This window comes from Colossoma macropomum, unplaced genomic scaffold (genome assembly GCF_904425465.1).
Source record: "Colossoma macropomum unplaced genomic scaffold, Colossoma_macropomum, whole genome shotgun sequence".
NCBI classification, from domain to species: domain Eukaryota; kingdom Metazoa; phylum Chordata; class Actinopteri; order Characiformes; family Serrasalmidae; genus Colossoma; species Colossoma macropomum.
This window is the reverse complement of record NW_023494789.1, coordinates 33,644,512-33,664,240: the sequence shown is the minus strand read 5'-3', so window position 1 is coordinate 33,664,240 and position 19,729 is coordinate 33,644,512. Positions and strand designations below refer to the sequence as shown.

The window sequence follows — 19,729 nt, the reverse complement described above, 5'->3', positions numbered from 1 at the left end:
TAAGAAGGCTCGGAGAGTATCAGACTGCTTAATTCAGTCAGATCCCTGATGAGTAATCAGTGGAATCAAACTACACACCCGATAATGGCACCATGCACTACTGTGTTAAACATCTGTACATGATTTTGGTTGTGGCCTATGAAATGGCCTCTGTAGAAGTATTTTTTCTGAGATGAGGAGGACAACTCCATGTGGCCTCACCTCTTCCTTTTCAGCAGCTCTCTCTTTCCCAAACCTCCGGTGTGATTCCAGAAAAGACAACAGCAGTCCCAGACTTCTCCTCTTCAGTTGCTCTCGGGGGGAATCCCCATCGCCAAGGGTATTCCAAATCTCAGAAGAGTTATGGGGGAAATTGGTACTGGCAGCCCCTCTAAACATTAATTTGACTCAAGGGACAGCGTCTACCAAAGTGTAGACTTCAGAGATGCACTGATCTTGGGTTTTGGTGGCCAATTCCAATGTTCAGCCAAATTGCTTTCAGCCAAATTGCAATTATTTTGACTTCTTTTAACCTGAAGCGTTTAGCTCATTTCTAGTAGTTTTTATGTACTATTGCTATTTGTATAAACCATTGGTAGAAATACAACCATCACCCACCCCTTGAGGTCTGTGTCAAATCTGGTTTAAGTGTGATTATTTTCTCCACAGTTACCCAAATAACAGGATTCTGTTACTAGCAAAGGCCTACTTTTAGCTAACATTAGAGAGTCTTGTTTGATTGGATCATTAAATAGCCTTGTTTGGTTTCAGCTTGAAGCTAAAGTAAACTAAACACCAGCTATCATTAGCTAATGTTGTCATACCTTATTCTGCAAGCAAACCAGTCTCCGTGTAGCTTTGCGTTTATTAAGTTTAGTTAGGTTTGCGACCCTAGCACACAAACCGCTGGAGTTTTCCATCACGCACTGCACCTTCCCTCTGTCCCTGCCTCTCCATCTGTGCTTTTCCTCCTCCATCCCTTTATCCATCTGTCCTTCTCTTCTCCTCTTCTTTTTCTTCCCTCTCTTTCTCTCTCACCCTGTCTGCCTTCCGTCTTTATCCATAAACCCAAGGTGACTTCCCCTCAGAATATGAGTTGTGTGGAAGGAACATGACAGTTGTTGGAAAAGGCAGACAGAAGTAATCAAATCAGCTCGTACATCACCTGTGCTCTTGAGCTGTGTCCTCTTTTAACAGTCAGGAGTGAGCTGTGGGCTGTCTGAAGGAAAGGGTCATAGAGAGAAGGAGAGAGAAGCTGAATGAGGGACGTGTGAGGATTTGAGAGTTGGGGAGTGGAGGGTGGGTGAGAGAGGTGAAGGGACGGAGAGTCAGAAAATAGACAAGCAGAAATTTATACTGTTTTCTTTTACTTTAAATACGGTTGATCGGTGAAGACATGTTTGGTGTCTGAAGTCTACTTCTTTGGTTTTGCACTGGAGCTACAAGGGTAATGTAATTAAGAAGTGATGGAATATCCTAAGGGTAGGCGGTATGATGATGTTTATCATTATTGTGATAATTTGCGTCACATTATATCATAATATGGTTTTCCGAGTATTTCATGGATATGATCAGTACTTCATTACTAAGAGAGCCTGATTAGTCCTATTGGATAATTAGTTTTAGTGCAGAATGTTTGAAATGTTAAGTAGAAGTTATTGTGATAAAAGTTTTTGATAGAATTTTTAAAAATATTTTTTTCAATTTAAATATTTTTTAAATTACTGAAGCTCTTTTTTGTTACAATTTATCAAACCTCTGATGAAATATTGTTATGCGTATCGTGTATCAAAAAATTCTATTGACGTATCATAATTTTACATTTTCTGCCATTGCACCATTAAAAATAGCATGCTTAAATCATCACACACTGCTTCAGACCATGTTGAGTTGGCCATGATGTGCTGTTATCTATAAAAATGGGTGAAAGTAGAGACAAAACTCTTTAAACTGGCTGTTGATCCTGTTTTAGCTATGCAACATACAAATGTAATTATTTTATAAATAACAGTATATCATTCAGTACTACACACACAAGTCCGCTTGAGATTGCTTTACAACTTTATGAGCTTGAGACAAATATGTGATATACTGGTAAAGTGTAGGCCTCCATTACTTGTTATATTACATTAACCTCATAGCTCCAGTACAAAACCTAAAGAAGCACATTTCAGAAACCAAACAGTTCAGATAACATACAGAGTGCAGTTTTCAGCCTCAAGTTGCAAAAAATGAATGTATTTGTCTGCTTGAGGAAAAAACAGACCTGGAGGTCATTTTATAGAAAATAATTGCAATATTGTTCAGAAAAATCCACAGTAAGGTATTTCCTTCAAATTGTTCATCTGTTGTTGTTGTTGTTGTTGTTGTTTTCAACTGTCCAATGTCACCTCCATCTCTCCTCCTCTCCCTCCCTTAGTAGATCACTCATGTCTGGAATCACACTCATCGTCCTGCATTCTAATGAGTTGAAAGAGCATTTATACAACACACACACAAACACATCATTCATTTTCATCCATCTGTTTATACTGAGTCTGATTCACATCCATGTCTATTGGATCAGACTTTCAAGGAGATCTGTAGAGGACACGTCTCTGTTCTGTGAAGGTGAACTGTTTCAGCGGTGGCGATGGAAGTGGGAAGTGTGTGTGTGCATGGGTACATGTGTGTCTGTGCCTTTCATCATAGATGGACTTGCATGTTTTTTATGTACGGCTGCATGTGTTTGTGTACATATACACATTTACATTTGTTTTCCGTGGTGAGCTGAAGGGCTCTCATACGTAACTGTCCATTGTTAGTTGTGATTATATTGGGGGGTGGACTAATGAATAGGGGTTGTGATTGAAGGTCACATTGAGGTACTGAAATATGTGTGTGCACTCTAATTAGGCCTTAAGACTCTAAGTGGGTCACCATGAGCAGTACACAGTCTCTATTGTTTGCAACGCAAATTTACACTGAAATTAATAGATACTAAACTTAGACCACAGGATGCTAAAAATAGTTGGATTTAGTTGGCCTGCACATCTGTATAGGCCTGTCATGATTGTTCAGTTTCAGCTGATGATTAATTGCCATATAAATAATTGTTCTTACACATTTTACACTATTAAAGTACAAGCCTAAAGCATCCAAATCAACTGATTTTCTAGATGTCATACTTCCAACTAATGACAGACACAGCTCAAGCTCAAATAAACAAACAGTACTCATCTCTGCCCTCTAAAGGTGTTGTAGCACCAGGCAGAAGTTTTAGTTTTTTATGTGTCTCTGATTGCATTTTCTGCTGTCTTTTACAAGTGTTTGCCTCAACCCAATAGATAAAACGCACCCACTTCATATTCTGTTTTTGACGACATACGATGTCACTGTGAAGCTATGGAATAAAAATTAGACAAGTATGTAATATAATTGAACCTTTGCAATGTGACATTTTTTGTAAAACCTTATACGTATGGTATGGCACTGTTTTGATGCCCTGTATTTTAAATGATGAGGAGACTAAAGCATAAATATAGCATAGTTTGTCTTTTCACTGTAAAAGGTTGTACAAAATAAAACAGAAAACAAAATAACTTATAATCCAAAAAAGTGTGCAATGGTTATGATATGGTTTTTCATTGGAGGGGCTCAATTGTGACCTATTTTTGTTGAAATGTCCACTCAAATAGCTATAAGAACATTCACTGCTTTTTGTTTGTAATCTCTTATTTGGAATGACATTTAAATTTCCAAGAATTGAATTGCTTATTTCGGATCATATCGTCTTCATTCCACATTCTGCATTGCATAGTAATGTATTCTGTCTCAGACAGAGGACATTTGAGAATGTTCATCACAGTTGCTTTTTAAGTCCTTCATTGTGCATTGAAATTGGTACATATGATCTGTTAGAGCTACAAACTGCAATTTTATTTGACCGAAGCTGCTTTTACAAAAGTATGTCAACAATAAATAGCTTGAAGTGCTTATGGGAGCTTCACCACACAGGAATATATTATATACATTGAGGATTTTCAGTAATGCATGTAGAATGAAAAATCTATTGCCATTGTGGGCTTGGAGCAGGAGAGGTTCAGGTGTGATTGAATTTTCTTGTGTGTGTTATCTCAGACAGGCTTTCTCCAACCCCCCCTGTCCACCTCTATTTCTCTTGTTTTCTCTCATGCTCTTCCTTCCCTGTCACTTAGTGAGAGGAATAATACAGGCTGTGTTGTAAAACCCATTAACAAACACCAGTCTGATCTGATCAGTGGTGCATACTGCAGTCAGGTGTGTGTGTATTTGAGGGTGTGCATGCGTGACAGCTCGAGAAACCTCCCACCACAGAGGACCAGAAGAGTCTCAACCCCCCACCCTCCCATTCTGCCCAATGGTCTCAAAGCTGAGCTGACAAATTGGGACCTGTCCCCTCACCCCAGGATCCAGCCTGCAGACGCCTCTCCAATTAAAGCCCTTCTGAGAAGCCTCCGATTAGACCTATTACCTTCAGCCTGGTGGTACTGCAATAGGAGCTCAAGGCTTTGTCCAGTCTTACCGTACGGATTGGGGCTGGGCTAAAGATAGCAGGATGGATGTATTAAATCAGATAAGATAAATGAACACGAGGAGATAAAGTAAATAGGATAAGGCAAGATAGATGACCTGTCCCGTACATCAGGGTGGGAGTCATATGGGGGAATGGGGGGGTGATAAGGTGGAAGAGAGGAGTTTAAAGGGTCTCACCCAAACATTATGGTATATACTCTCAATCTGCTGTCTGCCTGTGCTCTCATAAGACTATCTTTGTTGACCCATGCTGAGTAGCCTATTCCTGGAACTGTTCTGCCTTTCAGATATGTTACAAAATTTAAGTGTCTTAAGTCAAACTGCAGTATAAATATTAAACCAACTCACTGGCACTTTAGGCAAATACACAATATGTTCAAAAGTTTGTACACATCTGCTCATCTAGTCTTGCTTCCAAAATCGAGGGTATTATTAGGGTATTTGCCCCCTTTACCTGTACTTTTCTGCGAAGGCTTTTCATCCCAAGGTATTGGATGGGGCTCCATTGTTCCAGAGAACACAGTTTCATTGCTTTACAACCCAATGCTTGGGGTTGTACAAAATATTAGTCATTTTTAGAAAACACCTACATTTTGTATACAATAAAACAGAAGCATTTATTCAAGGATTTAGACATTCTGCTTGTGAAAATAGTGAAGATGAACGAGTGTCTGATTGATTGACAGGATCAGTAGATGGAGGTCGTATGCACTGCTCGTGCTTCTGCTTTGTTTGGTCTACCACACCTGATCTATAGTCCAATAAGGCAGCAGTGCAACATGTAGGCCATATTGATGCTTTCAATCCCAAATCAATATTTGTAGTATTTCATCAATATTTCTGGATTGGAGCGGTGATGGATGGTATAAATATGTAGTGTAAGATGCTGACTCGGCTGATCCTGATTTGTGAAGTTATTGACCATGTCTGATTGAGAGGTCAGAGAAAGAGAGAGAGTTGATCTTTTTTCTCAAGGAGTGACATGTTCGTGTGGTGATGATGAAAGGCTGAAGCTGGTATTTATATTCAGAGGTTTATGCTAACATATAAACACCCTCAACACCATCTGTGTTTTGTGGTGGTCAGTGATCTATTCATGTTTGTTATTATAAGCTGAGTGATGTGAGAGTTGAAATATTAGTCAGTATGTGCATTTGTGGTTTCCTGCAGTGGTCTTAAGATCGAGTGTGTGCATGTTTTCCATTGCTTTGACAGACACTGTGTGCTCATAGGCACACATTGGAATCAGTGTTTTCAACAATATAAAAAAGTTCAAAATATGAAATTGTGGTTGCAGATAAACATGTAATATGATTCTAATACATTAGTGCTGCACAGGTTTCAGATGAGTATTAGGGCAATAGATATGGATGTGGAGTTGAAGATGATTATAAAATGACAGAGAAAGCTTCATGATATCAAAAATTAAATGTATAACAAAATTAATATCCAGAATGCCTCATTTTTAAAAGTGGTGATCAAATTTTGAGGTGGATAACTTGATAAAACATAATTGTAAGCAGATTATTACAGTATATTATTTATGATTTTGTAACTTATTGTTCCCACAATGCACGAAATATCAAATAAGATAATAATCATAAATTATTGCGTCTGAAAGATTGACAAATGAATCTAAACTTTTCAACGGTAGCGTATGGGGTGGTCGATGTGACTATTTTATTTTGATCATGATAAATGACTTGATTTGGTCTTTTGAGCCTATTGTGGATATAATCAGTATTTGAACACTGACATGTTTCATTATAAAATAAGCTTAGTCTTATTTAATTGGATTTAGTGCAGCACAGTATGTAGAACATAAATGAATGAATAAAAATGATTGTAGTCATAGCTTTGGACAGTATTTTTAAATGTGGCACTGCTGCTGTATTCTGTCCGTTCTAATTTAAACCTCAGAAAAACTAAATGCTTTCTAAAAATCGTAATTGTTGTATGTTTGCCATGTCGCCCTTGCCTAATTGTGTATATTCTTTATTTTTCTTCTAGTGGTTTAGTGATGCCCTTTTAATTGTTGTGCTGTGAGAGTGAGAGTACTCACTTTCTGAGTTTAGTGTTTCAGTGTGTATGTCTGTGTCTTACACTAGCACAGCCTGCCTTTGAGTGTATGTGATAGGGAGAGAGTGACTTCCAGATTGTCTCATTTGTCCTTCATGAGAAGGCTCACAGAGAGTTGGCAGATAGGCTATTGTATTTTAAATGAGGGGAAACCCCTCCCACCTCCCTCCAACCTCAAGTATTCCTCATTTCTCTTTTATAGGGCGAATCTTGACTTTTGATGGAACCCAACCGTTAGACAAGTCATTTATCATCTCTCCTGCCCTGCCCCCCGCGTCTGTGGAGTAGGTTAGTCCAGGGTTTGCCTCTCCCTAGGGCACGCATGGGGCAGCCCATTACTGCACAGATGGCAGGGGAGTCCCTGTGGTGTTAATCAGTGGAGAGGAGATGGTGTTTGCTTTATGAGTTTGGGGTGATTGTCCTGAAGGATTTCCTCACAAACGGAACAGAGAGATTAATACGCTGTATGTTTTACCCCTAACAAATCAGATAAGTGCGTGTATGTGTGTGTGTGAGAGAGTGAGAAAGAGAGTTGATGTGGGCTGCTGGCCCCTGGGTCAGTGTGCTGAGTTGTGTGTTTTTTGCTGTGAGTGGCGTGGCGGCGGCTGATGGATGACGCTGTTATAGAGGGAGTGTGAGATCTAACTAAGGACTGTGACTAAAGTTGGAATGGCTTTGGGACACAAGGATCTTCATGTTGTAGGACAGAGGTTCAGTTTTGACATTTTGTGTGGGTTCATGTAAAATAATAATCCTAATTTATTGTTACATGACTATTTTCCAGCCTGAATAAAACCAGGCTGTTTTTGTTACTGTTCCTCTATAACTGTTATACATAAATGGCTTCTGTTCTGATTGACTGGCCAGTATTGTGCCTCATTCAGAGAGCAGGTCATGCTAAAGTACTCCTTATAACTTCAACGTGAATGATCAGGGTTAAACTGTGTAGGTGTAATAGGTGGCTATATGCAAATGTGACATCATAAAAACACTGAATTCAAAATGAGCTTTTGCAGCTTAGTTTCCATACATGGACTGAGCAATGAATGGTATGTTTTGAAACTTTCACAGTGTTTACGTACTACATCAACACCTTTTTTAAAAAAAAAACTTTGAAAAATTTATTTTTCCATAATATGAGCATTTAAAACAAAGATAAAAACCATTTCTATTTGGTTACTATGGTTAAGATTAGATGTAGGCTAAGCATATAGAACATATAACTACAAGCAAAACGTAAATCATACGTTTTTGTAGCTGATTTCGATTTGATGAGCACATGAAATATTCTTATTCTTATCTCTGAATAAAAGTTAATGGTACAAATTTTTTTATCAATTTTGGGTCATTTCCATTATTTCATTATTTAAGAAATTATGATATGTTGTACAGGGCAGCTGACATTTTCAAGTTCTTGGAAAAAAAATCACAAAAATGGAAATAAAAAGATTTGTTCTGAGGGTGTGTGATAGATTGTGTGTGTAATTGACTCTATACAGTCTCTCTATGGTAATATTATGTCTAAGACTGTTAGCCTGTATTGTCTATAATTTTACAGTAACCTTATTCATTACAGTAAAGCTGTCAGACTGAAATAGCACTGCTCTGCTGTGTGAATTGGCCCCTGATAGCTCACACTGTAAACACACATAACCTTTGCCTTTAACAAAAGCAGCGCTGCATTACAGACCAGAACACACCCAGCAATGAGGAATGAGTGTATTCTTCTCTTCACTGGAACTGGAGGGATCCCAACACCTCTCTACAGCACCTCCCTACTGCACCCCCACACACGCACACCTGGGCTTCTTCTAACCAGCCTCCATTCATCTACAGCTTAAATACAGGCTTTTAAGTGCCCATATATACACACTGGCTTAAGTAAGGACACTGTGTGTGTGTGTGTGTGTGTGTGTGTGTGTGTGTGTGTGTGTGAGTGTGTGTGTGTCCTGTAGGGCGAGTTTAATATGCACTGTGAGACTACCAGCTGATCTCTGGAGGTTGGGGGAGGATGTGAAGAATCAGTTTGAATGTCAAACACTGCTGAGAAGCTTTTACTGAACTATTTGTGTGAGAGTGAGAGAGATTTATTGTTGTCTCCTTTTCAGAGCAAAGTCATATGGACAGAGTCAGTGATGGGCTTAGAGTAGGGCTGTCAGCTCTCAGTCACAAAGTCCAATTGTCAGTCTTAGTGTGCTTGGTTGTGCAAGGTTCTATCAGTTTACAAAATTGCATTGATTTGATTCATGTATGTTTTTTTTTTTGGTCGCAAGATAACCTCCTATCTCTAACAGTAACTCTGTAACAGAAGGGGAAAAAGGCATTCTTAATATCTGCAAATGTAATCTTTTTTTTTAATTTTTTAATAATCATGTCCTTGAGATGCAAACAAAGCCATTCAGATTGGTTTGATGTGATATGATGTAAAAAAAAAAACTTCAGACTTTGTTTACAGTAATTGTGATAGGAACCAGAGGTCACAGTGTTACACAGATATATCCATTTTATTTATTATCCAAAATGGCCAGCAAACCTACACATCTTACGAGTCTTATATGCAGTATTGTTAATGGTAAAATAGTAGCAATAGTAGTAAATCTGAAATTCTTTGCCTTTCAACCCTCTGCATGTGCCTCTCCACCATTAATTTAAAAATGTCTCAGACATCAGGCAGCATATTTGTCATCATTTCTTGTAAAAGCTTTCTGTGAGGCAGCTGTTAGAAGCATTAAGTTCATTGGATTAATGAATTACAATCTTTACATCTTTATGATTGTATTATGTGGAAAAAATTTAAACCATAGATTTGGTTTATTTTTTATAAATTGTTTACACAGTGTAAGGGGAAGCTGTGTTTTTTTAAATGGTTCAAAGTTATAGTTATAGTTAAAACTGTACATATTTTTGTAAGTGGAAGTTTGGGTCATGTAGCTGTTGATCATGTGTCTCTATGTAAGTTTAATATCGGTCTGTTTTACTGAACATGATGCTTGCATGCCTCACTTGTGCAGTGCACTGGATGCTGAATTAACCAATAGGTCACTGTAGCCTAGCCTTTTCTTAATTTGTTAATTTAAAATGTAAAAAGTGTAATTAAAAGTGTCTGTGGGGGGTTTATCAGCTCTCAGTTCAAATTTAGACCTTTTGCTCAACCAAGAAAATTCTTAGTCGGGGACAGCTCTACCTTGGAGAGATGAAAACAAACAGAGTGGTGGACAGGTGGTGTGAAGGACAGAGCCACACCCTATGCAGACTTAGTCGTGCGAGAACCACGAGTTGTGATTAAGAGCTCCACCTGTGTGTGTGTGTGTGTGTGTGTGTGTGTGTGTGTGTGTATGTGTGTGTTTGTTCACCTTGGGAAAGGAGGGGGGTGAACATGCTGCTCTTCTTTGAACTCAGTAGAACTGGGCCTACACTACATCATTTTTTTCTGAAGTGATTTTCCAAGCTGAGAGCTTGATCAGAAGTGACTGACGATGAGGATGGTCTGATTTTGTGAGAGTAAAACCTTCTGATCTACCTGTAGAGTGATCAGAGGTCTTCCAATATTTTCAAACAAATTTGATTTTTATGACTCAGTATGTCCGCACGTTCTGTCGTGTGAGATGGTCAGCGGTGTAACTGAAAAAGAGATTCAGGCAACAGCCAATGAGAGAGCTTGGAGAGAGACAAAAACAGAGATGTGTCTGCATGCCGTGTGTGCAGCTGACAAGGCCTTAACTCAGGCTCTTCTTGAGTGGTCTTGACAGCAACACTAGTTAAAGATGACACAGTACCTCTTTGTCTATTTTGATTCCGATATTGAGACCTTGAGTGTTGGCCTTGTTCTGTGCTCCCTGAATACTCTCCTTCATTCTGTGTTACTGTCTAAGCTGGTAATGCTAGTGGTCGATATCTACATAATACACTGTTTACAGAACTTTTGTCCATTTGCACCTTGCACTGTAGATTCTCTCATCTGGACAAGAACTATTACCAGTCATTGTCAGATCTAAGAGATTGCACTACGATACAATGACAGCTGCTGTAGGTGACAACCTCAGTTCTTAGGCAGTGATATATTCATCCACATTGTGTTATTTATGAAGACCCTAGGTCTCCAGTCCTGTACTTTCCTGGTTTTGTTGCTGCTTTGAAATCTGAGCTGTTGCATTATTTACTACTGCTGGACTCTCTTTAAACTGTTCATGTCACTTTATTGTGACAGTTGCGCAAAGGTCATATATTTAATAACTATTGTATTTCTTATTTATTATTGCATTTCTTATTAATTAATTCTTATAGCATCTAGTAAGGAAAATGGAACTCACTCTCGTTGTTCTTGTACAGTGACAATCAGGCTCAAACTTTTCAAACACTTTACTACTCCACAGGAAGAACTATACAGCTAACATCAATATATCACACAGTGCGAGAGTTTGTGCTATTTCAGAAAAGATTTGTTACAGGATTGGATCAGATTCATTCTTTTTCCCCTTCAATCCAGCATTTTCTGCTGGTATCAGCCCAGTATTGATAACTGGTATTGGATCATTTCCATCTCTGGTGTTGGTGGGTTTTATGTAAGGAAATAAGGCAAAAATGTTGAGTAATATTAAGCATTTCATATGAAATACTATGCCTCTCTCTCTCTCACACATAACATTTTAATGTTAGCTTGATGCTAACACTTGATAGAAAATTTGACATTTGCGCTAGCAGAAAATAACATTGTCACTAGTAAAATATCTCTAATGTTTTTGATATACAGAGTAGAGGTTTCCACATTAAGCACTGTTATACAGTGATGTGTGTGACATTTCATGGTGATCATGTCAGACAGTGCAGGCTATGCCATTTTTAAATTGGCTCATTACAGTATTATTAGTGCACTCCAGTGGATGTTTATTTTATGTTGGAGCAGCTTCTCGGGTCTTGGTAAAGGCCTGTGTCTTCTATAGCAGAGCTCTCAACTCCAGTCCTGACTGCAAATAGTATGTATGTATGTATGTTAAATGAAACACAGAGAGCATCATTATGTGGACAGGTTTTTTTCCGATGATTTTAGGACATATCTTTAAAGATGTACTAAAAAATATGATATTGTTAAAAAACATCATGATTAAAAACTATATCAGCACATGTTTTATGTGTGTGTGGCCCACAGCCACTGTCATCCTTTTGGATGTTTTTCATTCCCACACTCTGTGAGAGTGGGGGGCTCTGATCTGTCTGGGATCTGGTCCAATCAAGAGACATCACTGTGTGCGTGTGTGTGTGTGTGTGTGTGTGTGTGTGTGTGTGTGTGCATGCATGTGTGTGAGCGAGGGTTTGTAAGACTCAACTGATGTATGAGATCTTTAGATTGAGAGACAGACAAAATGTTCCCTTTGTTGCCTTTGTTGTAGCAGTGTCTATGTGTAACTGTAGGCATGTGCTGTGCTTGAGGTTGTATGTAGAAACGACCTGCTCGCACTGTTTTTGACCTCAGCACTGTGTGTGAATGTCCACAGCCTGGGGCAACAGGACTAACGCTATATGATCATCAGAACATGCACACTTACACAGACTGACCCCCCACCCACAGGGCTGTGAGTGGTGTTTGTGTGCGTGCGCGCTGGGTCCAGGCTGGTTGCTGTGTAGGGGGGTTGGAGGATAGACTGAGTATGTCTGGGTCTCAGTCCAGTGTGGAACAACTCCAGGAATGCCAGACATCTCACAGCTCGGAGAGAGGAGTATCCAGGAGCTCAGTAGAGCTGTGTGAAGATCAGCTATTATCCTCTCTCTCTCTCTCTCTCTCTCTCTCTCTCTCTCTCTCTCTCTCTCTCTCTCTCTCACACTCACACACACACACACACACACACACACAGTGACACACACACACACGCACAGTGACACGCAACAACACACATAAAATGTCTAAACAGTAACTTTATCAGTCATTTTCATTTCCTCCATTCCGCAGTCTATTTTAAAACGGAAGCTGATTTGTATTCTTCACGATTTAATCCATTGGATATCATTTTCGAGCGTTACATAATCTCACTCTTTCTTTTTTCCTCTCATACCCTACTGGACTGTAGTGTAATGAATGGAAGGTACTGGTGAAGTTGAGCCCACGTCCACTTGTTCTTTCTACTGCATCTTTCATCACACTCACCTTATAAACTCATGTCCAACTGCAGCTTGTTGGTGTCATCAGGCCCTCCCCCGTTCTTTTTGCTTTTTGGAGAAAGTTTCTGTTGTTATTGCCTCAGGATGACTGCAGTGAAATATTAAATGTATGCTAGCCTCAGCCAGCTAATTAGATATGCTAAGCAAACTGTTTTATGAGGTCCATGCATAATGTACATAATTTTATGAATAATTCCTTTGCCAAGCATACTCATTATTTTTTTGTCGTTGCTATGTTGCCTTTAGTTAGCTACCTAGAACGCCAGCAGACTAAAATAACATAGATACTTCAGCAGTCATAACATAACAGATGGAGTAGTTTGCTTCGTAAAGCCAAACTGGAATGTAGCAGATTGTACAATACATGTGCGACATATGTACAACACAGTTTATAAACAGATTTGTCTGGTTTTATTCTGTTTTGGGTTTTGAAAGTAATTTGTCAAATTGTAATGGTTTCTGGGCAAGTTCTGCAGCTAAAGTCTGCGTTTATGTTCACTCAGTCTTTCACCACCTCCAGGGGGTTCATCATCTAACAAACCTAAAACGTTCACTGAACTGCCTTTTAAGGTGGTATTGGGGATTCCTCACAGGGGAAATGGTGAAGCCCAGTCATTGAGGGCTTGTTTAAAAGAGTATTGAAACAGAGGTCTAGTCTGAGAGTCCTCTGTGGATAAACTGGAGATGTTGCATGTCATGCAAATTGATGTAGATAGCAATTGTTCCCCCAGCTCTATTCTGGAATGGCACCTAAGCTGAGTTTCATTGGATTTTGCTGCTGTTCAATGTAAATGCATGGATGTCCAAATGTAGATATAGATTTCCTCTGACGCTGTTTGAGTTTCTCTCTGAGGGATGTGCGCTAGCATGTTCAGAGCAAATGGAGCTTCTGATCTAAATTCGGCACTGAAATTACAGAATTTTTGAGTAACATCAGAATTTATGTTAATCTAATTATTATTGATTATTACTATTGATTATTCGTAATCAGTATTAAGATTTTCCAAAATGCAGCATTATATATTAACATTAGATTTTTCTGATTGAATCTGCAGTATCTCACTCCCTCCATGTTGTTTTGCGATTACTGATGTTTTCAGCCCAGTAAGTGATTCTATTTTGTAGGCTTCTGTGACGTATCGGAAATAACATTTTCCCGAGTGTGGAGTTCATATTGGGAAATTGTTTTTCCATCCTGCTGTATTGGAATGTTCTTAGGGAAACATGATGGGCCTCATAATTCAGTGATTTTATATTTCACCTTCTTTTTGCCTAAAAACTAAAAAGAAAGTTATAAAAATGACTGACGTTGTTTTACTTAAATATAGTCTTTAATTTCATCTTAAATGTAATCTTTAATTTCATCTACTATGTTAACACAGATAAAGATGTTTTACTTTACTCATTCCTTAGAATTAAAGGAAGCTGTTTTTGCATTAAATCGAAATGCAGAAAGATGCTTTGTTCATAATAAGCTTTAACTAGGAGTATAGTCTGTCTCATGTAGTTGCTGTAGACTTGCACATAATCTATGGTTAAAATGAACATTACAAGTGTGTATTATATGACTCTTCCATGGATTGTCTACTTGTTTTTACATGTAGAAGCCAATAAAGTAGTAATGCTTCCCAAGAATGTAATAACACCCAAAAAAATGTACTAAATGTGGAACAGAATAGTTTTATTTTGTTTAAGTTGCTCCTGCAAGTCTAAAGTTAAACAAAATGGGATTTTTGCATTAAATACATTTAGATACAGCTAATTTAGATACAATCTCATGTTAATTATGTGGACCTGCCCACAAAATATGATTATAATATAGCTCCATTGCTGCTGCTGTTAGAACTGGGTCTGTGAAGTTCATCCATAGCTGGTAAGTGATGGCTTGGATTCAGTGTGTGTGGTTGGCTGTTTGCTCTTGGCTAATGAACTACATCACATTAGGACGAGCCACTGGTTCAATGATGCGCTGCCACTCGTCCGCTGCATCAGTTTGTTTTTCCACCTCCGCTTTCTCTCGCTCTTTCATCGGAAGTGAAACATGAGAGCGATGTGACCCCGAGCGAGTCTGGCAGAATGCGAGACCGGATCTGTGTGTGTGTGAGAGAGTGACAGATTACTGGAAAATGACTTACTGTACACTGCCCACCCAACTGGCTTCTCCCTCTTTACCGTTTTTTTTGATAGTCCAGTGCTGCATCCCACTTCACAGAGTTTGCAGACATGTTTGTAGTTATATTTTGCACCTGTGAGTTTTCAGTGTTAATTGTACATAGAATGTGTTATGTGCATGTTACTGTTGGGTCATATACAGTGGAGTCTGGGAATACATTGAAAATTCTGAAATTTTTGTAAGTATTTAAAAGATTCTACTTTTCACTTAAAATATTGTGCTGATAGTATAATTTGAGATGAAATATGTTGTTTTAAATTAGACAAGAAGGTAAAAAGAATCCTTTTCACCAGTGATAACAGACTTTTGGATCCCAGCGTACCAATAGACAAAAAGACAAAAAAGTTAGCTCTGACTGCTCTTATCCACCAGTCACATTTCTCTCACTCTCTTTACTCCTTCACACCATATTTCCTGTATCTCTGTATCTCTCTGCACATTGAAAAATGTAATGGACAATTTACAATATATCATCAGAAAATCACAAGTTAGATTACTGGTGTTGTCACAGCTGTCCATAGCCAGGAGTCCAAGTGAGAATAAAGCTCTCTCTGGGTGGGTAGGTGCTCCTCCCTAGTCCCCCATCACTCAGAACAGTGCCTGCCAACACAGGCGTCTTTTTGGTGATGTAAAAGAATTTGCAATTAATGTTCTCCTCCAAGCGTGTTGAGCTGTTCATTGACATTGCATTAGCAGCAGATGCGGTGGAGTTCCATGCCTCTTGGAGGAAGCATGTGCGAGCCCTTAACTTCCCAGCGTGATAACATTGTGTGATGGGGAAGAACTGACAAGCAGTTGTTGGGAATTGGACATGACTAAAAACAATGTAGGGGGAAAAAAATAAACTGTCATTACATTAACATACATTGAAATTAAGAAATTTTCTTTTCTCCTATTCAGATATCATTTTGGAGATTTGTTATGACGTCAATACTATTTATAATTTTAGAAAATACTGACACCAAATAACCGCATATTTCACAGGTTCCAACTCCTTTACTCTTCGTCTAATGTAGACCTTTTATTTGCTCTGTTCTTTTGTCTTTCTTTTGTGTTGGTAGCAGATTGGTGTAGTGAACTGTTTGTGTGTTTTCATTTTCCCAGGATAGAAGCGGAACGTCAATAACACTAAAACTCTAGGAGGGAATTCCCAACATTCATGAGCTACAAAACCCCCATCCACGCCCCCACGATCTGACACTGTGTCTACAGGTAACATTAATTCTGAACAAACCTACACAGAAAGACTCACAAACACACTTTCACTCTGACACATACTGTACAAAGACATGGCTTGTCTTACTGTGCAGATTCAGAACCGAAAGGAACGATGTAACGTCATACAATGCAGGTGCTGTGTGTGTGTGTGTGTGTGCGTGTGTGTGTGTGTGTGTGTGTGTGTGTGTGTGTGTGCGTGGTGTAATTATATATAGTAGATTAGATTTGAGCCTCCATTCAGGCAGAAAACCACTGGGTTTTTGTGTTAGCCTGCAAGCAAGTTTCAAAGTGTTCAAAGCAAGTCTCTCTCTCTCCTTCTCTCTCTCTCTCTTTCTCTCTTTCTCTCTCTCTCCTCTCTCTCTCTCTCTCCCTGTCTGTCTCTCTCTCTGTCTCTCTCTCTCTGTCTCTCTCTCTCTCTGTCTCTCTGTCACTCTGTCTCTTGCTCTCTCTCCTCTCTCTCTCGCTCTTTCTCTCTCTCCTCTCCCTCTTTCTCTTTGTCTCTCTGTCTCTTCCTCTCTCTCTCCTCTCTCTCCTCTCTCTCCTCTCTCTCGCTCTTTCTCTCTTGCTCTCTCTCTCTCCCCCTCTCTCTTGCTCTCTCTTGCTCTCTCCCCCTCTCTCTCTCTCTTTGATCACAGCCCTGTTTAAACCCGTCTCATCAACATGAAAGCGAGTCGCTCTTTGTTTAAGAACTTTGAAAGATTTAATTTATGCCCTGGGTAAAGGACCTGATGCATAAACATGTAGAGGAAAGCTTTTTCACTCTCATGAGGAAAAAAAACATCAGGCTATATTACCATCTCTCATTTACTGGCTGTTTTTGTAATGAATTGATATGAATGAATATTCATACTGTTCTCTAACCGAACCAGTTGGACATACAAGCTGTGTAGAGCTTGTTTATATTTGAAAGCGGTTCTTTAATTTAAGAATCTACTATTTGCATTTTTAAAAAAAAATATAATTCCTTAATATACAGTAGGGGTGGGTGATATGGCAAAGGTACAACCAATACTTCAAGACGTTTTCATGGTAAACTGTATGCATTACAATATTTAAACCCTTCAATTAAAAAATACTGCAGAAAACTATGAATACAGTCATTTTATTCAATCTTTCATGAGCTGCACTGCACTAAATCCAGTTAAACAGGACTAATGATGCCTTCTTTGTAATTACATTTGCGGTTAGTCAGTGTTCTTTAAGACCTGAAAATATACAAGGTATGCCCACAAATGCATATTGTAATGCAATATATCTCAATACCAATGATATCGTTACATTGTCTGCTCCTGATATACAGTGGGAAAATTCCCTAGAGGTAGTTTACAGTGTAGTGAATATGAAATATAGTTAATCTATCGGAACACTCTCTCTGATGACGTATTGACATGCAGTGGTGTAATATGAGTGCAGTGCTGTGGTGTTGACTTAACTAACAGCCCAGAGGCCATCATGGTCCAACACTGTTCCATGCTCATATTTTCCAGTTGTGTGGCAGGAGCTGTTATGCATTCTTACCGTTAACGGGCACATATTTCAGCGCCCGAGAGTGGCATATAAAAGAATGCAGGCTATAATTTCAGTAGGGAGACATGGCTGCTGCGCGCATACACATGCATACACACGCACTCACACACACACACACACACACACACACACACGGCGTCATCAATCCCAAGTTCATTCTCTTAACCAGTCCTGCATTTATTAACTTTGTTTCCTGTCTCCCACTGGCCATCTGTGAGATGATTGAAGGCTTTGCCTCATTTGTTACTTGAGATGAACATGATTTCTTCTCTCCTCCAGTTTCACTTCATCACTCTCATTTGTGCTGTCTCTCTCTCTCTCTCTCTCTTTCTCTTTCTCTCTGTTTTGTGTGTGTGTCTTTGTGTGAGAGAGAGAAACATCATAGACTTTATAACGGAAACAGAGAGAGTGTCTAGAGGGAGTTTGGTGGAATTTCCACTATGGATGAGACAATATTTCCATATCATGACACCTGTGACTAAAATTATGTTTTCATGGTATTATTACAGTATTATTGCAGTATTGTAACAATTAGGAATTCACCTTTCATGAACAACAGAGTTCCTTTATAGCCAAATTGGCCTATAGTCGAATTTTGTTAGCCTTTTGTTTTTAACCCAAAACTCACCCTTTTATTAACCAAGGCCATGACATGCATACGCGGTTTACTGTTAGAGGTGCCAAGGCGGAGAAATTTAGAGACTAACAATTTAATTAAGCTATTTTGTTTGTTTTAACAGAACTGTAAAATGTTACATTTTTGCCTATATTTATGATTAAGTAAGCAAGTTACTGTGCCACTCCAAAACATGAGTTCCCTTAATTTGAGTGCATTGCCAAGGGCGTTATTAATGACATGATTGAGAAGGCAAATGTAGCACTTATTCCAGCTCGGCTAACTGCTCTAGGTGATGTCTGTTCATCGTCTGCTAAGAAGAAAAGACCTAGTAAGATGATGAGTTCTCATAATTATCCAGTGTTGTACTAGTTAGCTTTAGTTAATCCATTAGTTTGTCCATCCGTTAGTTAATCCATTAGTTTATGCATTACTCATTCAAAACAAAACTGCTGATTTTTCCTCTGCTTTTAAATTATGAACATGTCTTAAAATATATTCCTATGCTTGCAGCCAACTGTTTATGCTACTGACATTATTGCCTCTTAACACTTCCTGTGGTAACCAAGTTACCAAATGCCTTATTTACAGCATAAAATTGTAACAAAGATAAGAATAAAAATAATAAATTGGCCAATTACTGATCATGTGTTTTCAGTCTAAATCAGCTGATTCTGAGATTTTAGGGTGATCCTTAGTTAAACTATATTGAGGATATTAAGAAAGCACTAAAACACAATGATATTAAAAACAATGATATTTTCGCTGGCATTTCTACTATTTACTGCTCAGATTACAACTCTGTAAACGTGCTGTGGTGTGTTTTGCATGGAAAATGTAGCAGTAGGCTTAGTTTCACTGTGACTTTTTAAAAAGAAAATAATTGTACGTTTATTAGAATTACCGCAGTTTACAGGCCATGGTTATAATTAGGCATCATAGATGGTTAAATATCATTAAAACTTGTAACTGTTCCATCCCTAATCTCCACACAGTGTCGAGCAGTTGTACCCAAAGTTTCCCACGCTCTGCACCATAAACTCAGAGATCAGCGTCTGTGTGTGGTTGAGAGACTCAGGCAGAGACAGGGCATGTTTTGAATGGCTAGAGAAATGCAAAGCCGCATGCTTTTAAAGGCCTATACTATATCCACCTATTATAAAACCCTGCAACTAGGCGAACAATGCACTCCTTTCATACTGAGGCGTGTGTATCCATGTGTGCATGCATGTGCATGTCGGAGAATTCTCCATGCAGACCAGCCTTAGCCTTAGTTCTTGCCTTGAAATTCAAGTTTTTATTTTAGTTTTTTTAAATTCAGTTGGCCCAGAGAAATGTAGGTCATGAAGGGTAATCTCTGCTCTCCCTCACTCTGCCATGCTCATCAGCTCATACACGTTGTCACTGTGTTTGATGGAAATTGAAGTGAC

General features: G+C 38.8%; 1 protein-coding gene across 5 annotated transcripts in view; it reads left to right on the top strand.

The window, feature by feature from the left end:
• Window positions 1-19,729, top strand: part of plxnb1b (plexin b1b) — a 111,589-nt gene that overhangs the window by 36,780 nt on the left and 55,080 nt on the right. For 4 of the 5 annotated variants that reach the window (XM_036571061.1, XM_036571055.1, XM_036571056.1 and 1 more), the window contains one exon: window positions 16,043-16,150. The exons of the other annotated variant lie outside the window; for it this stretch is intronic. The gene's annotated coding sequence lies outside the window, so the exon portion shown is untranslated. The remainder of the gene's footprint in view (window positions 1-16,042; window positions 16,151-19,729) is intronic. 5 annotated transcript variants of the gene reach the window in all.